The 6,001-nt window shown below is 40.0% G+C and overlaps 1 protein-coding gene and 1 long non-coding RNA gene across 2 annotated transcripts in view; both read right to left on the bottom strand.

The window, feature by feature from the left end:
• The window catches only part of LOC135249701 (uncharacterized), a 139,787-nt gene that overhangs the window by 71,577 nt on the left and 62,209 nt on the right, over positions 1 to 6,001 (bottom strand). The gene's annotated exons all lie outside the window — the stretch shown is intronic.
• LOC135249966 (uncharacterized) lies at positions 912 to 4,411 on the bottom strand. Its single transcript, XR_010328840.1, has 3 exons — positions 4,047 to 4,411; positions 1,699 to 2,072; positions 912 to 1,068 (listed from the first exon to the last, which is right to left on the bottom strand). It is a non-coding gene; the product is annotated as an uncharacterized LOC135249966 (long non-coding RNA).

Below are 6,001 nucleotides of genomic sequence, written 5' to 3'. Positions count from 1 at the left end.
CTGTGCTGTTCTTATATTTTGCTTTTTTCAAATACACAAAGTAAAACTTGTACAGTATACTCCCTGACAGTGTCTGATAAATGGATCCTCAATGTGTTGAGTCGTTTGGGGCAGTAGTGTAGTACATTGGTTAGGGAACAGGACCTGTTACCTGGTTCTCAGGTGATGCCTGCCTCATACCTGTTCCATTGAGCAGTGTTAACCCCAGTGACTTCAGTATATATTCAACTGTATAAAACTCAACTGTGTGACAGGTTAAATTATGTAAGTGTCTGTTAAATTATATCATACACAGGTGGGAGATTGAAACATTAGGACTTCAAACAAGGTCAGACTGTTAATGTATCAGCAGTGATTCACGATTAGACGGAATCATAATGTTTTGCAATGTACAGTTTTTGTGTTCAAGGGCAGTCAGTGATAAAGAATAAATAGTGATCCATTAATTTTGGCTTCATAAACATAGTTTCAGCTGGGGAAAGTGGGGTTATTTCCCCAACTGTTTATGAAAATGTCAAATTTTATCTTACCACTCTTTCATACAATACAATAGTCATCCATACTTTACTTTGGTGTTAAAGTTTGAGCTTCGTCGATCAAATTGCTTGTCTTGATGATTTTATTAATGAAAGAAGCACCGTTCTGTTTACTTCCAGCTAGAATGGGCTGCCTCTATGGCCTTGTTTCTCCTGAGACTTCTTCCGTTTGAGTGATATTCTTCTCATTGGGAATTGTAGTTGTTTTTAGTTTTGTTTTGTCTTTAATTACATTACATTACAGGCATTTAGCAGACGCTCTTATCCAGAGTGACTTACACAACTTTTACATAGCACTTTACATTTATCCATTTATACAGCTGGATATTACTGAAGCAATGCAGGTTAAGTACCTTGCTCAAGGTGTAACGGCAGTGTCCTTACCCTGGAATCGAACCTGCGACCTTTCGGTTACAAGCGCAGTTCCTTACCCACTGTGCCACACTCCGTCCTTTTTACTTCAGTTGCTCTCTTTTTGGGGGATCAGGCCTGGTTTTCACGCAGTGTTCTTTTCTGGATCAACTGTAAAGTGCTTTTGGTAAAAAAAAATTTTAAAAAATCTCAATGCAGTTAACACGACATCTCTAGGGTACAAACTCAAACATGACGTTTTTTTTTAAAACTGTAATGCACAATAGCTTTACATTTTCTGAATTTAACAGATTGAAATGTAACATGCGCACAATTTGGCTATCTTGTCAGTTAGCGGTTAGTAATCCGTATTTGTGAAAATCACACCTTATAAATGCCTCTTGTCAGTCATTCTATTTTTGCCTAAGAGTTTTACCACACCACCCCAAAGCAAAATAGATCCACTCCCAAGCTCTCTATATCTTCTCTCTAAATGTATCTTTGGTGGGTTGTGGCCAAAGAGCTCTCATTTTATCACTATGTTGTGCCAAAATGCCTCATGGCGCATGTAACTGTTGTGTCCGTAGCTCCTTTTCAGTGGTATGTAAGTTTTGCTTTGCATACATAACCAGTCTACAGGGAGTGCTACTGGAGTTATTAGGCTAACACTGGTGGCCAAGTGACTCCATATATCATATCAGAGTCATAAATGAGATACATTTCTATCACAATGCATCTTACTGTATCAATACTGTCATTTAAAATTTTACTGAAAAATTTTCTCCACATGGATATGTTTGGACATCCATACCAGGGCTGGATCTGGCACATCTACCAATATGTGTGCCACTGCTTAGCCAGAGAAAACCTTCTTCTGGATTAGGGTACTCTCCTGCATGCTTTAGATCAGCTGGATATGCTTTCTGAAGGCTAGGCCTCTTGCTTGCAGAGCCCTCCCTGTACCTTCAGAAACAAAAACACTTCCTGTATGCACAGCGACAGCTTTCTTGTGTTCTCAGTTATTGATGCTGTGCTGTATGTTTTAGAACAACTGGGCACATGTTCAGACACAATGACTCAGTGGCAGATTCCTTCCTGTGTACAGGGACAGAGCATGAACAGACTCCCACATGTTCATGCACTTCCTGCTGAGAAGCCTGTCAGGTGTTCACAGGGGCCGATAATCTAGAGAACAAGGAGAGAGTAATGCCCTTACCCAGACTGGACTTGCATCTATAAAATATTTAGTTTTGACAGCATAATATTAAACAATGACCCTAAAATAACAAAATGGAGGCCTTAAAGGTCACATGGACAGATACCTTTGCCTGATATGCTTCCTGCTCTGAGGTCACTGCACTGCTTATTGTTTCTGAAGGCTTTTACACACGGCTCTCTCTTTCATTAAAAGTAAAATGTGTTTGTCTGTTTCAGACTGCTCTGTTTTGGTGACAGGGGAGGTCTAGTTATTTTCCACTCACAGCCTTATACATTCAGCTCTACACAGACCAGAGCTGCACAGGAAGACTGACCTGCAGCTCCTCCCTCTCTCAGCACTGAAACCACACTGACGCTCCGATCAAATTTATTCACTTCACACCTCAGACCACCTTTCCATTACAACAGACCAGACAAGAGAGGTTTAGAAAACTGTGCATTTATCTTCACAAATTAAAAATGCTAAAATCTATTCCCATGTATTTTTCCAATATAGTACATAAATTGCTGGGGCAATATGTCAGTATGTGCTCTCTATAATTTACTTATAATTTATAAATAAACTTAAATTTTCACTTTTCTGATCTATATTCATTATCATTTGCATGTTTTATGCTGTTGCTTCTTAGTTGCATTATATCATCATAACCTCTATACAATGTAAGTAGTTCACAGTTTACCAGTAGGGACAGCATAGTGATTTGTATTTGTATAGTCATATATTTGTAAATGTGACATTTTAATGATGATAATTTAGGACTTCTACGATCAGAAATTTTTTGGATCACCCTTTCAACCTTATTTGTCTGATTAAGTTTTACAGACATGTTCTTCGCTTTGTCACCTTTCAAATTGTTGATGTACCTTGCAGTGTTGAATATCATTATACATAAAATACTCCAGTGAAGTGCACATCATTAAAAGATTTAAATAAACACTCAATAAGTCATATAAAAATACTGAAATAAAGTTTTTTTCACACAAACAAATGCATCATAAATGCACAGCATTTGATTATTCCCCTCCTTGTCCTGCCCTGATGGTACATTCCATGGTCATGTGACCAGCTGACTCATTCAGGACATGCAGCATTCTTCATAAATGTATGTGCTGAGTAAGGTGTGGAGCAGAATGGACTCACATGAAACTATCCTTGTATCATTGGGGGGTTTGACTAACAGGATGTGAGTGCATGGGTGAGGGGGAAGAGAGAGTGCGTGCCTGTGTGTGTGTGTTTGCCTGTGTGTGTGTGTGTGAGTGACCAAATAGAGTAGAATCCCTGCAAGTGAATTTCCATTAGGCACTGTTGGTTGGGGGCAGGGCATTGTCAGTATGAACTATAGTTCACTGTTTATAACCTCTTTCCCTTTGAGAGCGTGGTAAAGATCACGTTCTAAGAACTGCTTTCCTGGTCAGAGGGGGGCTTTTTTTGCTGGAGGTGCAGATCTCTCTGTGGCTCAGTCTGACTCTCTGGCCACTGGCTCAAAACAAAACCCCTCTGCTCTGCCTTTGTGGTTTCCTCTGCATGCACCCCTTTCACACATTACTTGGTACCACCCTATCTATCTCTCTCTTTCTTCTGTTCACTCTCTCCCACCCCCCCCCTCTATCTCTCTCTCTCATTCTCTCTCTGTCCCTCCCTCTCTCTCTCTCTCCGTCCCCTGCCCTCTCTCTCTCTCTTTCTCTCTCTCTTTATCTCTCTCTCTCTCTCTCTCTCTCTCTCTCTACATTTCTCAGCACTTCAGAGGGCTGTCAGAAATCTTTCACTTGCAGTTTGAAAGCTTTATAATCATGGTTTTTCGTTAACCATTTCATTAACTTTCACTGAGCTCAATACATTTGACATGTTGGTAAAATAGGTGCTTAAACACTGTACAAATATAAACAATTTTATTTAATACCTAATAAAGTTTAGTATCCAAGGAGTCTTCTTAATAATACCTTTAGCCTTGTAGCCCTTCTGATGCAGTGCTGGGGATGGCCACTGTATAACACGGTGGAAAAAATTAAGTAAAAAATACACTTGGCCTTAAATTAGTCCAGGAACTGAAAAAGAACAGAAAACATTTCATTAATAAAAAGATTCTGCAGAGGCCAAAAGTCCACAACAAATAAAACTTCAAACACAAGAGCGACCATTCAGAAAAACAGACTCCTTACACCTGAAAGCAAGGCCCTTTCATAATGATTAAGCAATGAGGAGCAGCTGGCCTAATTACAATGAGCCACACCTGCCCCCCTGTCTGTGAGAAGGGCCGGTGCTGTCCATGGGCTTGTTTTATATTAAAGTGCTGGTTGCAGTTGTGCAAAAAGACTAAAGGAACCCGTATTGAAAAAGTTTAATTGCTGCTCATGCATGTCATGTATTTTGAGAGCCTAATTTATGATGTTTAAAAATGTATTTATATTTAAAAAACGTATATACTCTAAGTTTAAATGCAAATAGATTGAACTGACGCTTCATTGAGACACGGCCAGGAAAGATAACAGAGGTAGTTCCCATAATGAGGGCATTGTGATGTCATCCAGTGACAGAACCTCAGGCCTCTGACATTGACACCCTGGATATGGACAATCTACGTCATGTATGTTATTGCTGGTACATTCCTCATTATATGATGAGAAAATATTTCAGTAATGAATTATGAGTTGTGGAATTAGAAATCATTAAATTACATATTAAAAGACACCTCGCCCTAGCTTCAGTGCAGTGCAAAATCACAATATAAGATCAGGTGTGACATCACAGTATGAACATTCCAGTGAGCTGCCCAATGTTCTGAAGTAATTAGCATAATCAGCCATTCTAACATTTCTTGACCACTTTTTTATGTTATCAGATGAAAGAAGGTGAAAAATTGCAAAAATGCCTGTGAATGCAGATTCCTAGCCCTGTGCAGCTACGGGCAGCACTGACTCCTACTGTTCCATCCCAGAGAGAGAGGAGAAATTCAGCACCATGGACAATGCACACACAAACACACACGCAAACACACACACACACACACACACACACACACACACACACACACACACACACACACACACACACACACACACACACACACACACACACACAACAATACACACACACACCCAGACATATACACACACACACACACATACACAGACACACAGCCATACACACCCACACATATACACGCGCACACACGCAAACACACACACACACACACACACACACACACACACACACACATAACCATATGCACCCACACATATACACACGCACACACGCACACACACACACACACAACCACACGCACACACATTTACATACACAAAGACGCACAACCACAGATACACAAACACACACACACACACACACACAAGGCAGACACTCATACACACACACACACACACACACACACACAACCATACACACATACACACACACACGTACACACACACAACCATACACACATATACACACACACACAAACAACACACAAACAAACACACACACACACAGAGACATACACCTCCACAAATACTTGCGCGCACATACACACACACACACACATAGACAGAACCATACACACCACACATACACACAAGCACACACACACATATTAAACCGTAGTACGAATTAAGGTGCCATTTTCAATCTAAAGTTATTCTTAAAGTAGACTATTTAAAACATTATGAAGACTTCCAAATTAGTGCACTGTAAATAACAACTGAATTACTATTATTATTTGACCTTTATTACGCAGGATGGAAATAATGACAACAGTGTTCTTTTTTTACACTGATGGTGTGTATCAGCGGATGCTTGCACCACTCTTGTGCACCCAAAATTTTGCTTCATTAAGCAGCCAATCAAATCTGCCCCTGACATGTGCCCTCCTACTGTTCAGTGAATGATGAGAAATTAT

The sequence above is a fragment of the Anguilla rostrata genome, chromosome 3 (genome assembly GCF_018555375.3).
Source record: "Anguilla rostrata isolate EN2019 chromosome 3, ASM1855537v3, whole genome shotgun sequence".
Classification (NCBI taxonomy): Eukaryota; Metazoa; Chordata; class Actinopteri; order Anguilliformes; family Anguillidae; genus Anguilla; species Anguilla rostrata.
This window is presented reverse-complemented; position numbering and strand designations above follow the sequence as displayed.